Source organism: Rhipicephalus microplus, chromosome 2 (genome assembly GCF_043290135.1).
Source record: "Rhipicephalus microplus isolate Deutch F79 chromosome 2, USDA_Rmic, whole genome shotgun sequence".
NCBI lineage: Eukaryota > Metazoa > Arthropoda > Arachnida > Ixodida > Ixodidae > Rhipicephalus > Rhipicephalus microplus.
Genome location: NC_134701.1, coordinates 237255071 through 237281813, shown reverse-complemented (window position 1 = coordinate 237281813; position 26743 = coordinate 237255071). Strand labels below are relative to the sequence as shown.

At 46.9% G+C, this 26743-nt stretch overlaps 1 protein-coding gene across 1 annotated transcript in view; it reads right to left on the bottom strand.

The window, feature by feature from the left end:
• Positions 1-24335, bottom strand: part of LOC119170238 (proton channel OtopLc) — a 46264-nt gene extending 21929 nt beyond the window's left edge. Inside the window, exon 1 of the mRNA XM_075877876.1 lies at positions 24212-24335. The gene's annotated coding sequence lies outside the window, so the exon portion shown is untranslated. The remainder of the gene's footprint in view (positions 1-24211) is intronic.
• Positions 24336-26743: the final 2408 nt, after the last annotated feature.

The window sequence follows — 26743 nt, the reverse complement described above, 5'->3', positions numbered from 1 at the left end:
GGACGTCTTTAGGAGGACATGCTCTCAAAGTGCCCGACAGACAGAAAAGAAATAACTGAAAGACATGTTTCATGTTTGGCTTATCGGCAAGAATTTGTCTTCTTAAGCTGTCTTGTGTAATATTGTCGCAGTACAACGCGAACAAAGCACAAGTACGCCTTGAGGCAGCGAAAGCAGCGTGTATTCAACAGCTGAGCCGCAAGATTGTCTTCTTTGTTGTTGAGTCAAGCCAGAGGCCCACTACTTGGTGTCCGCTAAATCCCCACATCATCGTTGTCGTTCACACGCAGACACGGGTCATTTGCCTCCCTCTCAAAGAGCATCGACCCGATGCGAAGTCAATAATGCAGTTTTTTTTTAAAAGAAAAGTCACGCAATCACTCGCTGACGTAAGGCTTCATGCGCACTACGTGAACGAGTTCAGGATGGTGCTGGCGACGCTTGGTACTACACAAACTGTCGGGAACAGCTTCGTAAGTAACCTCACTCAGTTGTCGCAGCACTCGGTAAGGCCCAAAGTATCTTCTTAAAAGCTTTTCGGAAAGTCCTCATTTCCGTACGGGTGTCCAAATCCATACTTTGTCGCCAGTTTGATAGACGACTGTTCTGCGGTGAGCATTGTAGCGGCCTGCATCGTACTCTTGTTGCTGGCGGATCCGTAAACGTGCAAGTTGCCTAGCTTCTTCCGCGCGTTCCGTAAACGTGTTGGCGTATGGGTCGATGTCGTCACCTTCGTGTGGTAGCATTGCATCTAACATAGTTCGTACTTCTCGTCCATGAACGAGGCTGAACGGGGTCAGGCGGGTCGTTTCTTGCTTTGCCGTATTGTACGCAAACGTTATGTACGGCAAGAATATATAAAAGGAGAGAAATATAAAAGAAACGAAATCACTTGGCACGTCTCAAGTGCGATGCTCGCACGTGCCTTTAATTTCACTTTTTGACTTGGTTCGATGTTGACGGAACCTTCCTCCTGGGAAAATACGTAGCACTTTGCTGTTTGCTCAAGGTTTTATAGTGACAGACCTCGAGGACAGCGTGAACAGAAGACACGTCGACCAAATCAGCTTTTACGATCTAGCCCCACGTACAATGAAACCGATGTTGTCAAGGCAACGCAACAGGTGTCTTGCGATTGCTCGTTTCATCGAGCTGTGTTAATAAATAACTGCATGGTATCTTCGGGGCGGGGAAACGGTGTCCACCGAAAGGTTTCTTTCATAGTTCTTCAACAAACGAAGCGTTGCTTTTCGCGCAGGATTTGCGCAGGAGTTGCACTGTACATACATCCAAAATATATAGAGCGGCTAAATGAACAGCGAAAGCGTGATGGCACACGGTATACGTAATTATAACAAAGCAACGCCTTTTGTTTTCCACGCCGTCATTTCATGGTTATGTTTCAAATATAAATTGCGTACATTTCTACTAGAATGCAATGGAACACAGGCGGGACTTCATTTCGACGAGTGCCGTACACGTCGTCGGGGTGTGATCCTTCCTTCATTCTTGTCCTCGACATGATTGTGCGCTGATGGGTGCACTGCAGCGTGGTCATAACTCATCTCTATTTTCTTATATATTCTTTCTGAAGCTGTGAAGGTGTTTTTTTTTAATTTTTACCTTATAGAACACTTGGATAACGCCTATGACGGAATGTTCGTCCGTCTTGTGCGAATAAACTTTTCTTCGGGCACATTAAAGTCATTCCTCCTCTTTCAAGGACTTTTCACTTTGAATATCATTAGGGGCAACGACGTGCTCTCGCTGTCAGCGGCTGCCGCCTCCTCGCGGGTCCAAGTTGACATGGCATCGTCCTCGCAGATGATGACAGCGCGTGCGAAAGGAAAGGGGGCGCGAGCTCCGCTTGGCACGCAGTTCTCGCGTCGCTTCGCCCCAGCCGTGGAGCGACACGACACACAGTCGTAAAGTCACTGGGGCGACGACGACGACGCTTGTCTGCGGTGGCGGGGACAGTCGAGGAGAACCACGCGCGAAGAGTGCGGTGTTTGTAAAAGCCGCGCACCGCACGTCGGTGCTTCTGCGCGGGCTCTTGTGGACCGGATGCGGCGAGAAGACCGACGGCAGCACAGATCGGCCCTCTCGTATAGCGTACACACGCCCTCGCGCGACGCTCCCGCTGGGTAAACAACGACGCCGCCACGCACGCTGCAGGTGCTCTGGAAGGAATAGGAGTCGCCCCTCTAGTCGGACTGTACGAAAGGGGCGTGCGGTTTCACGTGGACGCTTTGCCGTTGCCGTACCCGCCCTTTCGCCCATTGGGGAGGGGAAGGTTACACACTTATACACACAAAACGCCCATATATATATATATATATATATATATATATATATATATATATATATATATATATATATATATATATATATATATATATATATATATATAAGGGAGAGAAGTGTATACCTAAGGGCTCGTATTTCCGTGGTTTAACACAATATTAATGAGATATAACAGACAGTAATGCCAAGGAATGTACAGGGGAAGTTATTAGAACCAATGGAATGTAAATAAGAAGAAAGAAGAAAGAAAAGTGGATGAAAAAATTACCAGCTGTGAGCAGGAATCGAACCCACGACCTTCGAATAACGCGTTCGATGCTCTAACCACTGAGCTATCACAGCGGCCGCCCCTCCATCCACTTTTTGGGGTTTATATGTGAATTTAGAAGTAGGAGTGACAGTCAGCGCCATCTATAAGCCAAACAACGAGTGTGAAAACACTCTTATTCGCATGTTTGGCGTCACGTAACACGTGAACTTATATATATATATATATATATATATATATATATATATATATATATATATATATATATATATATATATATATATATATATATATATATATATATATATATATATATATATATATTTGTTAGATCTTATTATTATTGTGTCTAAAAATAAAAAAAAATAAGCCCTTAAGTAAACACTTCATTCAATAACGAGGGTCTCGATCTGGCAGACTTGGTGCCTTTAGGTTGTGTACGACGGATCATTGGTCGGCTTCCAGCTCGTAGTAAGTTAACGTGCTACCTGACGTCAAACAGGCTGAAAAAGAGTGTTCCACACTCGCCGCCATGGCTGCTGGTGGCGCTGACTGACACTGGGACGTTTAATTCACATATGTACCCAACAAAGTTGATGGGGGGGATAGCTGTCGTGGTAGCTCAGTTGGTCGAGCATAGAACGCGTTATTCGAAAGCCACAGGTTCGATTCCTTCCCACGGCAAGTTATCTTTTCATCCACTTTTTTTTTGTTCACATTTACATTACAATTAGACCTATATTGTCTAGCAAGAAAAAACAAGCCCTTAAGTATACAGTTCCTTCCTTCACAGAATATATATATATATATATATATATATATATATATATATATATATATACGTCGCCATAGGTTGTTTTGGCGTTGGTACATTGGCTCATACTAGCGGGTGAAGCTCTGGTTATCGTATTGGTGAGTAACCGAACGTTACCCGAACGTTGCCCCATATAACGTAAACTGAGCTACACAAAGTGTATGTATATAGACATGTAAATTCATTTCGCCTTCCAGCCGTCTTAAGGCAATCAAGGAGGATTCAGAAAATTACTGGAGAGGAGGATATGCTTCAAAAGTGAACCCAAGAACCCGCCATTTTATCGGTATAGCAAAATATCATTTCAATATGGGCAACTTGTTGGAACAGATTGTGCTCGACGTGTGTCTTTGTGTCCCAGGTTTCGTTGGAAAGCCTCAACTTCTAGGCACATTTTAGTTCTGATCGACTCATCAATACTGTTCTCGTCCCGCCGCGGTGGTCTAGTGGCTATAAGGTACTCGGCTGCTGGCCCGCAGGTCGCGGGATTGAATCCCGGCTGCGGCGGCTGCATTTCCGATGGAGCCGGTAATGTTGTAGACCCGTGTTCTCAGATTTGGGTGCGCTTTAAGGAACTCCAGGTGGTCGCAATTTCAGGAGTCCTACACTACGGCGTCTCTCATAATTATATGGTGGTTTTTGGACGTTAAACCCTACATATTCATCAATCAATCAATCAATCAATCAATCAATCAATCAATCAATCAATCAATCAATCAATCAATCAATCCTTTTCAATAGGTTATTTCCGTCGGGAAAGCGATCTCTTACCTTATAATTAGCCTATGTCTACGTTGAAGTCTATATGGTAATACCTTTCATGTGCCTCACATGTGTTCCGACTGTAGCAACGGTTCTATACCGTGACCACAACGGAAGACAAGGCTAGTTCAAAAGAAGTGCACTACGCATTTTCACGGCCTATACATGAAGGTTCACTACCTGCTCTATTCAGACTGAATACCGTTTTTTTTAACTCAACGCGTCAGCCCTTTTCTTCTAAGCATTGTGCCATTCTTTCTTCATTCAATGAAGTGTAACCTCATGCAAATTTGGAGCAGAAGGGCGCCCAATGTATCCAGCTGCGGGTGTGGCCCGCAGGCTTATATTATAATTTGCCTCACGTTTCATTACGTGCCACGTAGTACATACAGGAAATAAGAAAAAGGAGATGGCAGAGCATTATTTGCAACCAAACAGCTCTTCCGGGGTGCGCCGCGGAAAGTTCCCGCTGTAAATGCTGTAAACTCTTCCTGGCTCAATACGGCCACCCCGTTCGTGTGCACACACCTATACATTCGAACAAGCCGCATTAGAAGTGGGAAAAAAAAGCGTCATGCACGCACACCTCAGGAGCCAAAGAGAAAAAAAAAAAGCTGGGACCAAACCACAATCCCTGATGTAATTTGAGCTCATGCACGCGTTTCGTATATCCTGCAGCCACACGGTATCGTCAGTGCCTGCATGACCACCCATCAAGCGAGTTGCAGCGAACACGCGCACGGGTTCAATGCCACCACCGGTGCTTTGCACGGTTGCTTCTTCCGCACACGCCTTGCGCGGTGCACTGCGTCGCACAAGTTGCGTGCAGCGTAACCAATGTTCAGGTGCGACCTCACTGAATGAGGAACTTCAACGAAAAAAAAGCGCTTTCGTTTTTAACCACTCATTCAATTGTGAGCGTTGACGAGTTGACAGAAAATAATCTCCGGATCCATTCAGCTAACGCAGAATAAATCACACGCGAATGAGATGGATCAATTAGATTCATTTAAATCACGCTTGATTCAATTGATTCACATTAATGCACATTGATTCACTTTGAAGTCACTTTAATTTGTACTCCGAACCATTTGACATTGTCAAGTCCGTATTTGATAATGCCCCATGTTTAGGAGTACAATATACGCTCGGTCCGATTCATATTCATGATGCTGCCGAAGTACGCTTTGTCTTATAGAACTTCATCATATCGAACTGTATTACGATTTGTCTTATTAAATTGAACTTCGAAGAAATGATTATTTTATTATTTCTTTAGAAAGTTAGGACTATGTGTCGGCACAATCATCGCCACTCATTCCATATGTAGAACGCTATACTGAATATGACCAGTCGACAAAATATCAGAGCCACTTCTATAAATAAAGAGGACGAAATTTATGCAAATCCATACAATGTTCAGCAATGCCCTAGAATGCTTTCATATTTTTTAAGGGCTGCAGCCAAAACCACCAATCTCAATTTATCATGCTGTCTGAACGCTCATTGCTGCGGATCCTGCAGAGTGAAGTACCCGAATTCTCTTTAAAACTTCCAAAGTGCTGTCTTATGTATACGCCAAGTGAACTAACTCCTCGGTTAGTGCGCTTTTCCTCGGCTGTACTGCACGAAGCCGGGGAAGTGTAGCGCATGCAGATTCGCGACTCCTTTTGCGCGAGATGGTGCATAAATCTACGGCGCACGCGCTCGCTGTCCGGGTCGAAGGTGACAGCCCCAAAAGAGGAAGCGGCGTGGCGCGGTCAAAAGAGGAGGACCGAATTAGCATCTTCAGCTGTACGTGCGCTGGGCACGCGCCCCAAGGACTGCGTCGCGCGGGCCCCGATTCTCACGCGCGAGCCAAATAGGGATGTCCTGTGCTGCTGATGCTTTTCTCTCCTCTTCCTCTTCTCTCCGCTTTATCGCTCACTGAACGGACCACTTGGCTGCGCATGAGACGTTCTTCTTGGGCAGCCCAACTCTTAGCACGTTGGTCGAGCATGTAAAGCTGTCATTTGAAATACGAATAAAATTTTTTTGGTATTAATACAATTGAAGTGTGAGCAAATTTATCGGCTCAAGTGAGATATTTGCATCGGTCTATCTTTCTTGCCAACTGTATTAGCAAAGAGGATTGAAAATTCCGCCTTGATATTAATGATGATCATGATGTCTAACCATAGCTCATCTGAATTATTTTTCTTGTTTCTCTGTTTGTTTGTTTTTTTCCTTCAAACTATGGCACGTACCCACTCTGGGGTATTGACCAAGAATGCCAAGTTGAAAATTTAAAATGTTAGGTGATTAAAAAATAAATTAATTGAATGGCGATTCTTCTTGTTCTCTACTGCGGGACGCGGACCCCTCCAAAAGATCTGCGTTTACTGCCACTTATGTGCCTTCACAGCTTTCAATCCATTGATCAAGTGCTCTCGCGAATAGTTTATTAGAATGTTTTGGTGGTCGACAACCCCTCTGATGTCACTGTCTCGACCGATAACTATCAGTGGCGTTGCATTCAGATCATGCTCATGGGCGTAGAACTATGATGAGATGAAATGAGCGCGCACTGACGTAATTGATATTTGCACGTTTCACATTCGCTCTTTTTGTGTCTCACATTCTCTAATGCACTGACGTAGGAATACCCGTCACTGCGATGAGGCGCTCAGCGACGGAACATACTTCAAAAAAAAAAAAAAAAATCTTATGTACCTCTGCGCAAGAGTGCGTTGGGGGAGGGTCACTTACCCTTTACGTATATTCGTGCATGCATTTGCCCGTGTGCGTGTATACTGCTACGCTAGTGTGTCCGAGGGTGAACAACTAAAAATTGACTCCTTTGTTCGTGCATTTGGGCGATCGATTGATTGATTGATATGTGGGGTTTAACGTCCCAAAACCACCATATGATTATGAAAGACGCCGTAGTGGAGGGCTCCGGAAATTTCGACCACCTGGGGTTCTTTAACGTGCACCCAAATCTGAGCACACGGGCCTACAACATTTCCGCCTCCATCGGAAATGCAGCCGCCTCAGCCGGGATTCGAACCCGCGACCTGCGGGTCAGCAGAGCACTTGGGCGACGTTCGCGCACATCGGGTGACATTTCACGCGTTAACGTTAATTTTACTCCTTGCCATGTAATTCAGCCGAACTCCAACTTCCACCCTTTTTTTCCCCTTTTCTGACTCGAGGGTGGTCTCGGAGGCCCCGGAGCAAGCGTGTCAGCCACGTCTCTTCGTGAGAACCAGCAATCCGCGGTGTATGCAGTCGCGACGACGCTGCGACAACGAAGGCGCGATGCGCACAAGGCGGGACGTTTCTTTCGCGTCGCGAGACCGCGCGTTTCAGCGCTTCGGTGGAACAGCCACGTCGACGGCGGCTTTCTAGCGGGCTTGCGGTTCGTCATCGTCTTCGGTCGTACTCTTCTTGGCGGAGAAGGGACACCGCCGAGAGCGCGCGGGTCCCACCAGTTCGGACACCGTCGCTCCAGATAGGCGGTCCCGTTCATTGACCCTGAATTGAAAGCCTCGCAAAAGGGAAAGGGAAGCCACCGGGAGCGTGTGTGGCGCAGCACCACCACCCCTTCTGGGAACCACGGGGACAGCCATTAGCGCGCTATCGCTTTCCAGAGAAAAAACATCATCTTCGTGTAAAAAAGAAAAAGGAAACTGCGCACACCATCGTCTCCTCTCTTCCTCTCCCAACCCACTTGTCCACACGCCGATACATCCGCTCCTTCTCCGCACCAACTTCTTAGCGTTCGTTTCCATTCAGCGTTTGGCGGTGGCTGCGTAGAAGTTTACAACGCCCTTCTTCCCGCTCTCCCCGTTGCGCGCGTCTTCTGAGGTGATGCCGGAAGAGGAGCCTTGAAACCATGTCGGGGTCGAGGAGGCGCTCTTCCATTACGACATCCGCTTCGGTCGTCGTCGACGCTGAAGTGGCACCCTTTCATGGACGCGCTCCAGTGCGCGACTCCTGTGAAGCAGTGAAAACTCGCCCCACACAAGTGCGGGACTGTGTGCGCGTATGACTTAACGGACTATTCGGGGCGCTGTTCGGTTTAGTCTGCGTAGATGTGTGCCGTTTGAATATGTTGCACTGCAGGCGCCTAGTGACTAAGAACAGTACGTTGGGACAGTTCACTGGCCTACGCTCGTGTGCTGCTTTTAGGCAGTGCTATTGTCATCACTTTGTAGTGTAGTTACAGACTCTTCTCTTTCATTCTTTCGCACCCCCTGTCCCACTACAGGGTAGCCAACTGGACGTTTACTCCGGTTAAGCTGCCTGTCTTTCCTCTACCTTTGGCTCTCTTCTTTTGAGAAGCGTGTTAATAGACGAGCCTTCGTTGCGGTGTGCTAATAATTCTAACAGCTTTTCACCTATGGAACCAGATAACTTTATTATGCGAGAAGTATTGGGAATGATACCTAGCACATCCACCACATATGACAACTGAGTTGTTACGACGTTTATTTGGCCGCGAACTCGGAAGTGGACAAGCGCCACGGATCCGGTGAAGAAGCGCACACCACGAAACGGCGATTATTATCAGCCACAACATATGACGATGATTGACTGCTGCTCATATGTGCAAACATCAAGTGCATATTAGATGCCTTCATTCTATGAAAAGTGTTGTTTCTCTTCTATACCATCTGTCAAATCAGAGTGACTGGGCCTGTCGAGAGGAGTTAATATTCCCTTGCACACAGTAACAACAAAATAAGGTTATCGTCCCGACACACTCTTAAAAGCAAAGGACGTCTCTCTGCCCGAAAAAAAAAATCATCTATCTATAGCACGCCTTTCCTTGCGTTATCGCCGGGTGGATGGCAGTTCCTGGTCATGAACTGCACGTGCAATATCAACGTGACAACATTCTGGACAGGAAAGCGGCAAAAGTCGAGTTTGCAAGAAAGGAAACGCGAACGAGACAGATGACGATTATCGTTGTGGCGCACGATTCCACCACGATTACGCCCCATTTTACGTCAAAGAGCTAGTTTTGCACAAATGCCGGCGTCGGCGTGGGCGCCGTTGATTATAGGAGCGAACTTTCATCATCTTGTGCGTGACCGAAAATTGAGAAAGATTCAAATGAAAAAAAATAACAAGAGTTTCTGGGTTCAAGTGAGAATTTAACCTAGGCCGTTCGCGTGGCAAACAGGTGTTCTACCACAAGACCGCGCGTCTGCTTGGAATTGCAGTTAAAAATAACTTAACCTACTTGGAAATGCGGTGAAGATACCGTTCTTCCTTTACGAACGCGCGCGTCCTGAATACATGATTCGTAATGACACATGAGGCATCGCAGTAATATTGCGTTGTACAATCATACATTGTCATTGGGCGTTAGAACATGTGATTATCATAACTGACTTCATTGTTTAAAGCCGGCCCCTCATTACAAATGGCGCACACGTTACTGCGCGTATTCCCTTATGACCAGGTAGTGGCAAGGTGCACAGCAAGTTTGAAAATATTTCACGGGCGTAATTGCTCGTTAGTTAAATCATGTCACCCATTATGCAGAATGCAGCCATAAGCGAAAGCTTCACTGACACGAGCCATTTTCATCTTTATAAATTACATTTTACTAATCCACATCTTAAACTTCTCGAATAAGATCACACAAAAAAAGTAAGCACTAAGTTGTTGAAGTACGCAGTAGGAACAGAATATTGGATAAGAGTCTCCCAATTTTAGTTTCTTATGTCACAGAAGTTTTATATGTGAATATATCAGATGTTGGTTATATGAATATGTCAAGACACGTAACAATGTATACGCAATACAGGGTAGTAAACCGGAGGTTTGGAAGGCACTCCAAAAGAACCAGACAAAATCACTGCCCGAGCTCGATTTCGACCAACCGAATGTTAACCGAAGCTGACAGTCTGACGCGACATAAGAAATTTAGATACGTATTCTGGATTTATTTTCTACATTGTATCGCAACACCATCGTTCGTTACAGCAAAGTGATCAGTCAACGTCTGCTGCGTATTGAACATCGTTGAACTCTAACCGTTATTACACTACCCCTCTGAAAAAAAAAAAGCGAGAGAGAGAGAGAGAGCGGGAGAGAAGCCACAGTTTGAGTGAGCCGCATTTCAATGCAGGGGTTTGCAAATCATGTAACGGGCGTCGCGGGCGACAAAGCTGCCAAGGAGCGCCCGATTATGGGGGCAGCGTTGCCTTGCCGATCGCTTGTTTACGGACACTCGGCAACAGTCAGGGCCAAACCTCATAAGCGCGAAAATGCACGCGACAGCGACGAGCGACGCTATGAGCGACGAAACAGGGCGTTCGCGCATCGTGTCGCGTGCTCGTTTTCGCGCGATCGCTCGGTTCTCCAGATTTGGAAACCGTCGCTCATCGCCCGGAAGTGCTGGGCTCGAGCAGCCAATAGCGAAATACCGGAAAAGACAAAGACTACATAGGTGCACGTGACCCTGCCCGAGTCACGTATGCGCAACAAGAAATAACGCAATGTTTATTACGCATGTGCACATAAAAAAGTGCTGCAAGGCAATAATAAACACTTTCCGTTTCATTACACAACAACATATCTTATTTTTAAATTGCATACCGCTCGCTACGCGGTTTTCTTGGTGCGAGTAGACGGCCTCATGCCAGCAACAGTGGAATTCGCTCGCCGAAGCCGTCGCGTGAATGAGGTTTGCCTGCGCTAGCGACTGATCGCGCGAAGCCGATCTACGTCGCGTCGCTTGTCGCTGTCGCGTGCATTTTCGCGCTTATGAGGTTTGGCCTTCACCCACCACCGGAAGCGAACCGCATCGGGCAGGCTTCTTCCGCAGGTTGCCGAGCCGCAATACTCGTGGGAGCCGTCCGGGTGGAAGATAATTCTGGCGGCAGCGTGGATGCCGCGACCGCGGCTGTTTATTGTTCCGTTCCAACCTCCCCCAGATGGCCCGGCCTGAGCTCCGCCCAGAGCAAGCCTTTGTTTACATGGAACGTGCGCGCGCGCCCTCTCAGCGTCGGAAGGCGTCCGCACGTGAAAATGGCGTCACCCCGTGAACTGTTGGCGCCCCGAGCGTGTTTCTATGTAGAGAGGGATGCAACCGAAGTCCACGCGCGCGTTGTTCTATTCGCAGGAACGGATGACGCAGTCGCCGAGGGATAGTTATTGCCGGTGGGTTGGCTGACACCACTTTGTGGTAAACGCCGAGTGAGTTGCTCCGTGTGGAAGTCGCGACGTCAGAACGTTCCGTATATAGGACACTGCGCAAGAAAAGTGTATCGGAAGGCTCGTGGTTCTTTAAAAAGACCGTAATGAGGAGCAGAGTGGGGCTCGGCTGGCGGCTGAACAGGGCCGCTTACAGTTTGGTTTGTTCAACGAAAGTAGCGACTCAAAACTGCCACCTGCTTTGTCTCAGAGCTGGGATTCAACCAAGGCGGTTTGCTTCTATGGACGAAAACAGTTATTACTTACGGTTAGACGTTGAGAAGAAAACAATGAAATTGTGCCAGCTTTTCATTATTGGCAATTCTAGCAATGAGCTAGGGCTGTTTACCTTTGTACTACTACTGCTACAACAACAGTGTTGTGACTTCAAAAAAAAAAAAAAAACGTTAATCTGTAACTCTGTGGTGAAATAAACTTCAAACATCAACTTCAATCTTTAATAACGACTACTACTACTACTACTACTACTACTACTACTACTTCTACTACTACTACTACTACTACCACTACTACTACTACTACTACTACTACTAATATTATAATAATATTATATATGGTGATAAAGTGATAGCTAAGTTGCTTTTCTATGTTGTATCTGAAAGTACAATGACTTTACCCAACTTCACTGTACAGCCCTGCAAGGTACCAATCAAAGAGGTGGTCCAGGCTATCCCACACCTTATCTCACAATTATGGAACTCTCGTTCCTTTGCATTAAAGTTGTTTGAAGAACTTGCTTTGAAGTTTCTTATCCTGTTCTTAGCATTCATTAGAGCCTAATGCGACCGACCCCTGCCGCACCCGCTCGCACTTTCATAGATAAAATCTTGGCTTCACTGGCGTGCAGCACACACCCCATCGCCGTTGCGCATCTGGTCGCACTCTCGATATGTCGCGTATCGGTGGAGCCCCGTCGGCCTCGAGAACGCTGTACCAGCCTTGCCTGGCGCGTCTTATCGCCGCTGCTCGGGGCGTCTCCGCCAATTATCCTATTATGCGCTCCGGCGCCTTCTCCCACGCATCTTGCGCGTTCCTCCGCGTGGGAGCGAGACCCGATAACCGGTCCCCGCAGCACGACGCTACCGCTGAACGCGCGCGCGAAATCATACAGGCACAAAAATCGGCGTTAACGTTATCTTTATTTCATTTAGTGCGCGAATAATTACCTTCCTCCGACAGCCCAGCCGAGCTTCTCCTGCTTCTCGCTGGTTTGAGCATGTAATACACTTGCACGTATACGCACGGCTGCACCGCTCGGATCGGCTCGTTGCGTTTCTTGTGAAACGGCACGGCGGTCATTGACGCCGCTCTGTGCTCCGGTCATCAACGCCCGTGCTTTCTTCGCAGAACTTTCTTCAAGTCAGTCGACTGCTCAACACGCATAGATTTTGCCCGAGTACGATTACAAATACACTGCTCGCCACTACGTTTTTCGAGCTGCTTTGACAAACTGTGGCAGCGCATTGTTGTTGCTGCTTCCGCTCAACCAAATGACGTAGCAGACGTTAACGAAATCGAATCTGAGGTGCTCTGCCCCGTTCGTGCTGCTTATGCGGTTCTTCGGGGCCCTGGATTTCGGGCGCCACCCGACATGTTTCTGAATCTCCCTTTCTTGTCCGTGCATCTGTCGATATGCGCAGACGACATCTGTATCTGGGCATCAGGGGCTACGCGTCTACACGTACGAGCCAGGCTTCAGAGAGCGGCTACACTGACGTCAAACTGCCTTCAAGGACGAGGACTGGAGCTGTCATCTGAGAAATGCTCACTGGTTGCGTTTACGCGCAAGGCAATGACCCCATACGTCATCAGAATTAATAAACACAAGATCAGCTATCAAAAGACCCACCGTTTCCTGGGAGTAATAATAGATTGTGACTTGTCCTGGAGCCCTCACATCACCCACACGAAAAAGAAACTCCCCATGACCCCCCCGTCCTAAGGTTTCTTGCGACAAAATCATGGGGTGCATCGGTACAAGCCATGCTTCAACTGTATACTGCACGTTTTCTCGGCTGCATGCGATACAGCCTACCTGTGCTCGGCAAGGCCCGAATAATAAACGTATGCGTCCTCCAGTCAATACAATCTCGAGCACTGAGAAGCTGCCTCGGGCTTCCGAGACAGTGCGCATCCACAGCAGCGACTGTCGCAATCACTCATCAACACCCTATCCCAATCTATATTCGTGTCAATGCTTAACGCACATAAGACATGCCACCCGGATTCAATCGCACCACCTCGCCTCCCTTTCAACATCCAGGCCACGTTCTGCGTTCTGCACTATTATTGTTCCACTTCGCACGGTGATTCCCGTGAACTTCACGCATGCAGCAAGACCTTCGTTACGGTTGTAGTGTCTGCATCCACTGGAAGCCCTGACAACAATCCCCGGAATGCAAAAGAAGAAAAATCTGCCTAATTTGGCCTTAAAACAAACAACATTACTGTTTCTGCATGAGAAACACAGTGGACGTATTCACATTTACATGGATGGGTCGGTTACCTCAGCAAGCTCGACAGGCGCAGTGGTAATACCGGAGAAATCCGTCACGATAAAGTTCAGGACATCGCATCTGGCATCATCCATCGCTGCAGAACTCGCCGTCATTCCTGCTGCTCTGGAGTTCCTAGTTGAAAAACCGGAAGCAGGCATGGTCAATCTCCTCCGACTCCAAAGGAGCCCTCCAGGGCATTGCCTCGCCATATCGTCATGGATGAAATGAACAGCTAGTCGGCGAAATAAGACTGCTTCATCACGGGGCTATAGAGAAACAACATGACATAGCGTATCAATGAATACCGGGCCACTGCAGCATCGATGGAAACGACCGTGCAGATTAAGCAGCGCGATCTGCTTATGATGATGCCCCCCTTGTGTAGCTATACCATTATCAAGAATGGACGCCGCTACAAGGCTTCGATCACTTGCACGAGAACTGACACTCCCTCAGTGGAATTCACCGGCATTCACCAACGTCCGCCTTCATCAATTGGACCCACTCCTACAGCTTCGTCTTCCATCAGGAATACCCAAAGCTGAGGAGACACTTTTGTGCCGTCCTTGGATTGGGGTGGCCTTTGGGAATGCTTATTCGTTTCGAATCGAAATTGCCAGCAGCCCGACATGCGACAACTGTGGCTGCGCGGAGACTTTCTACCATCTTCTCTGCGAGTGTCCTCGCTTCAGTGCGCCAAGAAAAGAGCTGTAAAAAGTTTTAGATAGACTAAACAATTGCCAATTGTCGGAAGAAAGGGTATTAGGACACTGGCCGAGAGCGTCCTCGGCACGCAAGGCATTGAGAGCGTTGTTGCGATTTTTGCGGGCAAGTGGTCTCAGAGACAGACTGTAAGCAGCGTCGCAGATCGTCTGTTGCCCTTCTCCTTTTTTTCTCTCCTTCAACGCGTCTTTTCTTTCATCTTTTATTCTCCTTACCCCCTTCCTCAGCACAGGGTAGCTAGCCGGTCGGAGAAATGGCTAACCTCCCTGTCCTTCCTCCTTCGATCCTCCTCCTCCTCCTCCTTGTTCTTGTGTTGGCGTGGCAAGGGCTGTCCGATATCTGTTTTTTAGGGGCAAAGCTCCTTAGGGCGTGGGCTGTGCGTCCCCTGTAGCCTGTGTGTAGCCACCTCTAGTTTAGTTCTTGCAGTGTTCACTAGATGGCGGTACCGTCCCCTGTATGTAGCCACCTCTAGTTTAGCTCTTGCAGTGTTCACTAGATGGCGGTACCGTCTCCTGTATGTAGCCACCTCTCGTTTAGTTCTTGTAGTGTTTACTAGATGGTGGTACTTGTAGCTGATGATGAAAAGATGCAAGATGTTATAAACTAGAAAGCGGTACTTGTAGTTGATGAAAGACGCGAGATCTTATAAAATAGGAATGATGTCACATATGGCGCGTGTCATTGGTTGAAGGCAATCGTTCGATTTAGTGCGGCGACGTACGCTAGGGGGAGCGTTGTAATAAAATCCGTTCGCTGTTGGCGCGCGCTCGGAGTCGCCGGATGGATAAGGCTGCACAGCGGAGAGAGCGCAAGGCGGCAGCAGCGCGCGCTCGCAGACAGAATCCCGATGTGCGAGCGCGCGAGGCAAGGGACATCGCAAGCCATCCATCGTCTAAGAACAAATAAAAGTTGATTTGTGTATATACACACACAGCGTTTCTCACGTCTTTACATGATGATCGACTGGGCGAATTACACGGGAGATTCACAGTTTACCGATGAATCCCTCCGGAGCTTCGCCCATTCATCATCATTCACCCCGTGAATATGCCGTAATTTTTTTTGTTTCTTTTTCGGACATCTACGGCATTCTCTCTCTAATTCGAGCGAAACAAGCATCGTCATATCGCAGCTTTTGATGGCACCTTTTTTTATCTATAGATATTTTATCTATAAAGCAGTACATATCTAGGAATGAATGGGTAGTTTTGCTATTGCATACCTGTGCCAGTGGTCAGATGACGTAAATGCGTGCGACGAACGCTTCCGGAAATTGAGGGAAGGAGGCATAATAAACGCGAGGTGGCGGCCCGTCATAAGCAACTGTCCAACTAGAACGAATTCTTGAATTCTTAAGCTGTGCACTTGTCACCGGCTGCGAGGTTGCAGTAATCAGCATTCACGTATCCAGTAAGTCACGTGTGCTCTGCGAAGTTAAATTAGTGTTGTTCATTCAGGAACAAAAACACCACCAGCCGGCTTCCTTTTCTGTCCTCACATTGTAAAGAAGCAAATCAGGGAGAAACAGAATTATTTTCATGGGAAGCTGGAGAGGCATGCCTGGTTTTTCACCTGACAGGCTACTCCAGTTGCCGGGTGATGACAGTGATATAAACAATGATAAACACACAACACATATAGCATACACGCATAACAGTCACATAACACATAAAGTTTCTCACACGCACTGCACAATTTACAACGTCTCGTTCAAGCCTGTGGCCTGTAAGACCGTCAGTAGCGCTTTTGTAGAGTATAACGCACTGGAGGTGTTCTGCCATAGGTCTAGAATATCTTCTAACTCCAAATTTGTGTCCTGTTGCATTTTTAAGCCCATATTCAGAGACTGTCTCTCTGATGCGTATTTCGTACACTCACAGAGGACATGATTGATGTCTTCAACGACACATTGGGCACAAAATCCTGAGTCGGACAGTCCAATTTTGTTCCTTAAGTAGTTCGCATATGCAACGTTCAATCGGATGCGGTGTAAACACGTTTCATCTTGCCTGTTAAGATTTAGCAGCATCCCGAAAAAGTTTATTTTAAGGTTAACGCCCCTGTCTTTCTTCGTTCTTTCTATCGAACAACGTCGCATTATTACTCTCGTAAACGCGTCTATGTGAGACAGCTTGCGCGTGACGTCATGAACGCAGCTTCATAACGTACTGGTTAACCAACATGACGGCTTTGATGAGGTCAATTCATCGTAATGACTTTGCCCTTAACCCGTTTTTTTAATATGATAACGTCGCGACTAGACTGTTATTGGCCTGCGTGCGTCAAAAACAAAGGAGCTTGCAAATGTTGTAAGGATGTAATAAACAAGTGACATCGCAAACCTTGCGCCGTGTACCACGTGGTGCACCAACATGATGGTTTCAGTGACGTATGTGCAAGACATCAATAAGACTTGTAATCTTCTGTTGTAACGATTGATCCTATGCGCGTTCTTTCTGTATTCTAGCGAAGGCAAAACATTCTGTATTCTAGTCAAGGCAAAAGTCGTTTTTTTCTCACCAATAGTATCGCCAAGTTTGATGGGGTGTCGCGCATTTAAAAGACGTCAAAGTATGACGACTTTGTGAAGAATATTTTTATTTAGGCGTTAGATGCTTTCTACAAGAATGGTTCTACTTTTGATTGATTGATTGAATGATTTATATGTTGGGCTTAACGTCCCAAAACTGCCATGTGATTATGAGAGACGCCGTAGCGGTGGGCTCCGGAAATTTGGACCACCCGAAGCTTTTTTAACGTGCACCTTAAATCTGAGCACATGGGCCTACAGCATTTTCGCCTCCATCGCAAATGCCCCCGCCGCAGCCGGGATTTGATCCCACGACCTGCGGGTGGTTGAACATTTGAAAAATAATATGACGAGTCTGGGCAATTAAACTTCATAGTTGTACAAAAATTACATAAAATGAGGAAGGGACAAGTTTGTTATTCAATAAATCTCGCTCTACAATTAAAAAAGAAGAAAAATATTACTGCCGCTGGCCACATTGACATCTATTAAAGACGCAGACGACAGTTACGCGTCAGGCGCATACATTTTACCCAGTACGTCAACTGAAATATAAGTTTGCATTGTCTCGCCACGCGCTTACTGAAGTGGCCAACTTGTAAAGCGTTCAACGACTCGTACGCGGGTAAAAGTGAGCTCGCTCTTCGTACAGCTGAAAAGTTCTGCCCGTGCCAGATGGTGGCGCAGCCACTTGCCTGCTCGGCACGTGGCCTCCGTGCTTAGCAAGCCGTGACCGAGGAGCCGAGCGCCACGACGTCCGCCTTTCCGCGGAGAAGGCGCCAGGCCACCACCGCTACCTTCAACCAAGGACAGCAAGCCCGCATCAGCGGCAGTTTGAGGGGTGTGTCGTCGCGCGTCTGACCGGCGGTCGTCGTCCGCTAACCCAGATACGGCGCACCGGTGCGATACGCCTCGCTTGGTCTCTCTTGGGACGATGCAATCCTGCTTGCCCCTTTTAGTCGTAGCCAGCTGCTTCCAGACAAAACGCACTCTCGATTCGCGTCGGCTGCTGGAGCGAGAGGAAGGCAAAGAGGGAGACAGATAAAGTGGGCAGAGAATAAACGGCCTTCCATACTGCGCCGATGCGGCAGTTTTTTTTTTCTGGACGACGTCGGGGAAATGGAAATGCGAGTCTGCTTTGTAGTAGGAAGCGGGCAGCTCCCCATCTTGCAGGCTTAGTTGGTCTTCTTTGTTTTCATATCTCTTACCGAAAGCGGAGGCCCCGCTTTCCATGACTTTCGCCCCGAATATGAAGCTGTGGCGAAGCGAGTTCTTCGTGGCACCGTCAGGGCGCTGGCTTGTGGAGAAGATGGGATTGGATTGGTGTGCTGTATATAGGCAAAACACGATTTTTTTCGGAACGCGGCAGTGAAACCGGTAATTCAGGTAACTGGCAGGATCTGTTGTTTTTTTTTCTTCTCCCATTTCTACCTGCAAATTAAACCGACGCGCAGACCACTTCCCGAAGAGATCTTGAGGGTATATATAGATGCAATAACTGTACAGCACATGGAAGTCATGGAATTATGTTACGCATTGTAAGCGCCGTACTGACCTCTCAGTACATTTGCAAGAAAGGGCTTCAAAAGTGCTGGACATGCCTGCTCGAGATTTTATTTCTACTTTTCAAATGCTTTTGTCATGTTTGATTTGAAAGAATAAAAAAAAACATCGTTTTTGTCTCTACTCCCGAGTAAGCTATGATTGGAGGGACTTTAGTAAGGCAGTGAGAATCTGCCTCTAGTCCTTTCAACCCAAGCAGTGTAGGCTTAAATAGACTGAACTGAATTCAATTGAATTCAATGTGCAGTGTTGCTTGTACTCACTGCGAACACATGCACTCAATCAAGCATCAGCTCCCTGAAGTCTTTACAGTATTGCGCAATAAATGTCATCAACTACACAGTGAGTGCTTGCTATAGCTTTAGCTGTGGCAGGATTTGGCAGGAAACCTATAGACGTTTGGCGCGTATTAAATCATCTTGTAATTGTCAAATACTCGATTCCTCACGTCTAAATTGGTACATCAGTAATTACACATGCGCCACACTGCTCACCCGAAGGTCACGTGATCGAATCCACGTGATCCACAGTCACGTGATCGAATGGTGCGATGTCAGTGTACGTTAAAGAGCACCAGAGGATTAAAATTTCCTTATACCCAACCAAGGTATGCCTCATAATCATACCGTGGCTTTATACCGTAAAGTTCTAGATATTATTGTTGGATGCTTCACATGTGCAATGGCACGTGACGATCACCCAATATTGGATTCGTGACGTCTGGAGAGCTGCATCAATTTACATCAACTAGAGAGTCATGATTGCACGCAAAGCCTCCCCCTTTGCCTTCAGGCAAAATTCAGATAAAAAGAAAACACCTATACAGATAAAAAAATAACGAAGAAGGTCTTGCTCTTCCAGTTTTTGCAGACTACGCATGCACACCATATATGTTTCCTTTAAGGTCAGTGAACAGGTTCCATGTTCAGCGACTGAAATAACAGGGACATCGTGGCGTCATTCAGACAGTTGCTTCGATCGAGGAGCGGTGTGTGTTCGGGACACCTGTGCCAACGTCACGGTTCAGCGGGCGCACAGGTCCACGCATCGTTGCGTTTACTTTTTTCTTTATGCAATCTAAATATGGGCTTGCTTGCCGGCGAATCACGCGTTCGTCACGTGACATGCATGCCTTATGAAGTGCAGCCATCAATGCACCGTTGACGACGTAAAAAAATAATAGAGACAGTGTACCATTTGCAACAGGTATGCTGCGTAGCAGGTAATACATACTCGTCATGGTCAAGCAGGTTGAAAATCTCGATGTGTAGCCCGGCGTACTCGTCAAGTGCTGGAAAGTGCACTACTGAGCAAATTAGAGTCCGCAGATAGTTGCATAATACTGGAGGGCTTCAAAGCAAACTTTCTATTCATAGCCTCAAATTTTGCATAGTTACTTTTGCTTGAGCTGTCAACGCTAGGACGAACTGCATTTTCAACTCTGCATTTTCAACTGAATTTTCATCTTCAACTCTTTCATATTGATTATTTGTGATCAGTTGTAACCCCCACCTCTCTGCAGTTAATTTTTTTGTGCTTGGAAGTTGTGGCTATTCAGTGGCGCATTTTTTACTCATGGGCTGGCACTATACTTCATAAGCCTTGATTGATATATTGGGTTTAACGTCCCAAAACCACCATATGATTATGAGAGACGCCATAGTGGGGGGCTCCGGAAATTTCGACCACTTCGGGTTCTTTAACGTGCACCCAAATCTGAGCACACGGGCCTACAGCATTTGCGCCTCCATCGAAAATGCAGCCGCCGCAGCCGGGATTTGAACCCGCGACCTGCGGGTGAGCAGCCGGACTTCATAAGCCTTAAGGAACACGTGCATCGTGTGTGTATGAATGGTAGCTCTTCACGAAAAAAATGCCTGTAGGCTGCAGAGTAGACTCGAAAAACGGTGGTTATACTTTACACTTTCATCGACGATGTCGTCCGGGGTATTCCCGAACAGAACGATATCACTTTGACAACGGTATCCCACTCTGATACTGGGCACATCACTATACCCAAAGCGCGTCGCCGCGTCTTTCTTTCTGTCTGATACAAGAAATATAATTGAGAAACGTTATCAGGCGAAACCCGGAACGGAACGTTTATCAGAGAGGAAGGCGCCGTGAGATGTTTCCCTGACAGCGGGATGATGGACAGACCGGAAATCACTCCTCTTCAAGAAGAAGAAGAAAAAAAAAACTTTCTGTATTCAGAAGCAGAAGGGGGGGGGGGGGGCTGCTTGTTCCAGGAAGGCCCCTCTTATCCTACCGTGTCGCGATCAAGATACGTACTGCGGATGCGTCAACAGGCAGATTTAGAATATATAGGAAACGCCGAGACAGCGTTCGTTGTGTGCGATATGCTATAGCATTTATGCTATATGCATTTAAACGTGCGCACCGAAAACATTGCGTATGACCCCTGCGCACTGGCGGTGCACACTGACTGAAAGCTTGGCGTACCCTATTTTAAAACCGCCTAACAGCAAGTTTAGTACTGCACCCGTATGTAGGTCATAAAGGTGCTGCGTACGCGAAAACACCGCGTTTAGCTCGTATAGTGCATACGAGTGAAAATTCTGAGCACGCGCTCTATAGGCGAAACGTGGAGTTCTTACTTACACAACGCTTACTTTGTGGACGTAGTGCTAAAGCTCATTATGCTTGATTGATTGATTTGTGGGGTTTAACGTCCCAGAACCACCATATGATTATGAGAGACGTCGTAGTGGAGGGCTCCGGAAATTTCGACCACCTGGGGTTCTTTAACGTGCACCCAAATCTAAGCACACGGGCCTACAACATTTTCGCCTCCATCGGAAATGCAGCCGCCGCAGCTGGGATTCGATCCCGCGACCTGCGGGTCAGCAGCCGAGTACCATAGCCACTAGACCACCGTGGCGGGACAGCTCATTATGCTTGCGATTCACTGCAGGATAATAATAAAAAAAAAAACGAGAGACGACACAGAGTGATGCGCATGATCTCTGGTTGTGTCGTTTGTGTCGTCTCTAGTTTTTCTTTTTTTGCCCTGCATGACATCCTGAGACATGCATCCACAGTACAACGTGGGCAGGCGTGTCGCTCGAGCCTTCTCTTTTTTAGCTCAAGCCCACACCCACTCGTCTGTTTCATACTTTGTTGATGCCGCCCAGTACGGCGTTTCTACTCACTTTGCAGTAGTATCCATAGATAATAAGTGTCAGATTTTATCCTCAGCGTCAGTTCGAACCACTTCTTCTTACAAAGCAGAACAGATAGCCATTGCGCCAGCTCTCCTTGATCCACAAAGGACCGATATTTATAAGGACTCTAAATCCGCTGCTAGGGCCTTCGCTTCTGGTTCCCTGTGCAAGGAAGTTTTTAGAACTCTCGCTCACAAGGAACTCACCCACTACACTACTATTTTGTTCCTTGCTCACCCTGGCTTGAGGGTCGGAGTCCTTCCCAATGTCAACGAGCTAGACCGCTCCAAGGCGCGAGGCTTCACTTACCGCATAGAAGTGTGGCAGCTTGGGCTAGTTGGTATGGCATGACGATAGTTATAGCGCGAGAACAAAACGACGACACAGACAAGAAGGACACGAAAGACACGAGCGCGCCGGGGCTTGTGCTTCTCAGACAGAGGAATCAGCCCCCAACCTTCATTTTAGAAACATTTTGACTGTCTTTAACGGTGACATCACGAAGCACCATCAATTAGCACGCAGGTCCTTTCCATTGCCACACGAAAAGTTGTCTAGGACACACGCAATCTGTCTTCGTATGCTTCAGACGGGAACACACCCTAGCCTCGTAACCTATAGTCATTACTTTGATATTTCACAACTTTGTCCGGACAGCCACAATCGCAGTGATTTTAACCACATGCTCTGGAGGTACCCCTCTTTACAAAAAAAATGAAGAATTTTCCTGAAATTTCTTTCATTTAATGCTCACGAGTCCGGTTCTCATACAACAACTCGAGGCTAAGGCCCACGATGCGGCGGTGAGGCTAGGCTTCCCGCCCCTACGTGGGAGCGGCCCGCGATCCTACCCCTAATAAACGGGGCTGGAATCCTTCAGGACCCCAATAAAGTTTTTCATCCATCCATTTACCCTGCAGTGCATCACACGCATGAATACGTACCAACTAACCCAATCGTCGCCATATTAGTATACTAAATCTACCTACCGTGAAGGTAGAACGTAGGTAACTGATAAGTACATTGATCACATGTACCATTAAAATTAGCATGTCTTTGCATCAGGAAACGCATGGCGACAGCCGTAAGCGAGACTACAATGATCGGAGACAAGGTGGACGCGTGCGCGCAGATAAATGCACGAAGGACATTGTTACAGCCGCAACAACTCGGAATGCTTCAACAAGTGACGCGTTATCAACGATTGAGTAACATTATAAGGACGCTGCGTATACCCGGTTCTGCAATCATAACATGCAGTTGGAATGACACTCAAGATATCGAGATGTATACTTGTATAGGTTGCCCAGCGTTTCTGTCTTTATCGTTTGGAGAACATTGAGTGAAACGAAGCGCATGTATGACGTCTCAGTATATGCAAGATCATATTGCTTAAAGTTACTTGTCATCCAACTAAACCTTATACATGGAAATACAAAAGCACAAAGCGAATTTCTACACTTTTGTGGGCGTGTCAGCAAGTGTCATAGATAGGATGATGACGTTGGCCATGATGATAATGATGATCGTGGCTCATGACTTATTTTTACGGAGCAAGGGCGAGCTGTTGCCAACCAGAGATAGCGCCTGCGATATGGTGGATTCATTAACGAGAAAATATTGTGCACTGCAATGAATTGTCGACGTGGTACGCACGCATTCCAGTTCTTTTGTTTGAAGCAAATTAAAAAAGAAGTTTTTGTTCACCACTCATGCTGCACCTCTAGAAGTTACCATGACAAGGGGCATGGAATCGCACGCCCGTGATACCAAGAAAGCACATATAACCTCACTTAGCTGAAGCGCAAGTAATGATTGCGTGCATAAATCTCGCAAGATGTCTTTTTCGAAGTTGAGCTTAAATTGAGCGTAACTCTGGTCATCTAGAATTAGGTGAAGATAGCACGCCCAGTCAAGTAATGATCCAGTTGTGCGCTCTCAGTAACGACTGATCAAAACGTGCTCCTTCCGAGCTCCGAATACTCGTTGTGTATGCTGCGTACTGACATCTACATGCTTATTTAGAGAGGCAAAACGGAAACGAGAAATCACGATAATAAACAAGCTTCGGCTGGTGGGCCATCCTTCGTCAGTGTGACAACATGTAACACAACGGTCGTGTGTATATAACTGTCGTGTGGCCAGACTCTAGGCCGGCCGAAACGTCGAAATAAACCACGTTGTGACCGCTCACGGAGGATCTACTGTACTATATATATATATATATATATATATATATATATATATTCAATTAAACTTGTAGTGTTCTCGTTTACTCTTCCATCACAGATACTACGCACGCCACCTCCGGTCTAGCAGCAGTTTGGATAGCTAGCAAGATTGATAACTCACGGTTGCGGTTGGTGTCCATGGCTAAGTGGCTCCGTATGTCTCGCACCGTAAACAAGTTTCCCGTAACAAGCTGCACGGTAGCACCACTTCGAGCACCTTGAAAACGAACACTGCGCTTTCTTCGGGGCAGCTCGTCTCGCGGATCTGCGAGCACGCCGCCAGAAAGGGAATCCGAGAGGAGTGTGGATCGGCGAGTGGACAACGGCGAGGGATGGCCGACGTGGACCGCTCCGTTCTCTCCCTCGCGTCTTGAAGGCGCGCGTGGGAGAGCACGTCGCGGTCATTGGTCATCCGTGCCGGCCCAGTTCTGTCGCGGATGCCGGCTGGACGCTGATGCTGGACACACAGAATACACACGGAGTACACGGCCCGCTGCCCCTTTAGTTTGCTTCAACTTCATCTCCCATTCAAGTCGGCAGCAAGTTTACTGCCCCGCTTGCCACACGTACGTTTCGAGGATGCTGCTCCGCACGGAGATTGATGGCTTCAGAATGAAGCGTGTATTGTTTGATTGTGAAGAGTAGGGCTATTTAAGTTCGTCACGATGAAATGAACATTGTTCTGGTCGACTGTATGCCATATAATCATCTGCCACCAGCAAAGTGGTGCTGCGAGGCTTTCAATTATTATAATACTCCAGCGTAGCCTGCAGAGAAGAGAGATAAAGAAAAGAAGATTGAGATGACGTTCCAAATGGCGGTAATATATATGTAATATATCGACCAGTCAGTACATGCTCAAATTTGTCAAGTGTTACTTACGTTCACACTTCTTATTTGTACCACGAGGGCGTAAGACATGAGAGGCATGACATTCGGAAATCTTCAGGCGTGGAAAAAAAAATCAAAATTGTGAAAGAATGCTACACCGACAATATAAGGGGCTGCAGTAATTGTACTAGACGTTTCTTCGAACACCTTTTTTGATAATTCGATCCTGAAGTTACTGGTAAAAATATATTGAAAAAAAGAAAGATTGTACACCGAACAGTTTAATGAAGCTGCTGGAAATGGCAAACAAAATTTAAAAAGAACATGTAGTCCTTTTCAAGATAAATGTTCATGTAACTCTGTGAGTGCTATTTTTCCCGTGCATGAATCGGAGGATGCTTCGGTTCGCTATTGACTGCATGCAGTTGGTTGCATACGCATGCAAAATTAATTGCGTTTCTGTTCTGTATAAATTCCAAGCTTGCTTGGACGCCCTGAAATATTGGTGCGTGAGCCAAAAACACAATAAATGACTGTAGCACGTAACAAACACACACCGGCAACCACGCGGAAATGTTGACGGTACGTAACTTTGCTTAAATAATAGATGTATTAAGAGGAGGTGCGTGACCAGTAGGAAGCCAGGATGCTTGTCGCTTCGTGAATTTCTTGTAGTGGACTATGCAACTTTTGCCAAAAAAAAGAAAAAAAAACACACACATTCAGAGACCATTAGAATGGCTGTGAGGAAGGCGAAGGCAGCTATCATGCGCTCCGCCGAGCTGACGCATGGGAGTTTTTCGTCCTTTCCTTGGGAGCCCTCGGAATTGCGGAGGAGCTGCCAGCTAAACTATGGCTGCAACGCGGCAACACGCCTATACAGCACACAGGCAAGTATAATAAGTAAACACTTATAAAGAACAGATAGTGAAAGCTGCGCTCCCTTGCAGAAGGAGCAGCGGCCAAGTAAAGCTTCGCAAGCCGGGGAGCGCAATCGTATCAACGCCTTCTCCGAAGGCCAGTGGCCCGGAGCGACGCAATTGTTCTGATCCGGCAAGCCACGACGTGTACGCCGAAAAGAACGAAAACACTCACACGAGGAAATCAGATTCGAGCGAAAGTGTAAGGCGCGAGCATACGTCCATTGGAGCTTACCTTTCCTATATACTTCGTCGAAGTTAAGCTACTTTGACGGGCCGCTTACTTTTCGAAACGCCCCATTTTCGTCCATGTTTTTCCTCGTCTATCGCCCTTTATTGGGCGAAAAATTGTAGGATCGTTTCGCTTTACAAAAAAAAAAGTAAGGTACACAGAAGAGGAAGACATATATTACCGCGGGCGAGCTCGCGCGTAGTTTTGGCGCCTATATTTCTGGATTTGCCAGGGCAAAAGTTTGCGTGACTGTGTGGAATTATCCGAAGAAAACCAAACGACTCACAAGGTGATCTATGTTGTTTTCTTTCTGTGTCGACACATGCATTATTTTATGTTATTTATTTGTTTTTTGATAGGGTATTCATTCAATTTACTGTATATTACTGATAGAAAGCATTAAAACTTATACGCTTGAGTGAGCATAGAATTCAAATTTGCAAAATGTTCAATTTATAACCTTCATTTCTCTAAAATTTCACAATATTTTATAGCACCAGTTAATTCTTGGTGAATCCTACACAGTGGGCATGGACCATGTGAGAAGGTGACCAAGAACAATGGACTAAGACTGCGACTACCACGACCTGCGCATCATTTCGTCAAAGCCTCGTCGTGTCTGGACTTCCTTGCTTGCGTTTCTTCATTGTCTTTTTACGTCTAAACGTCT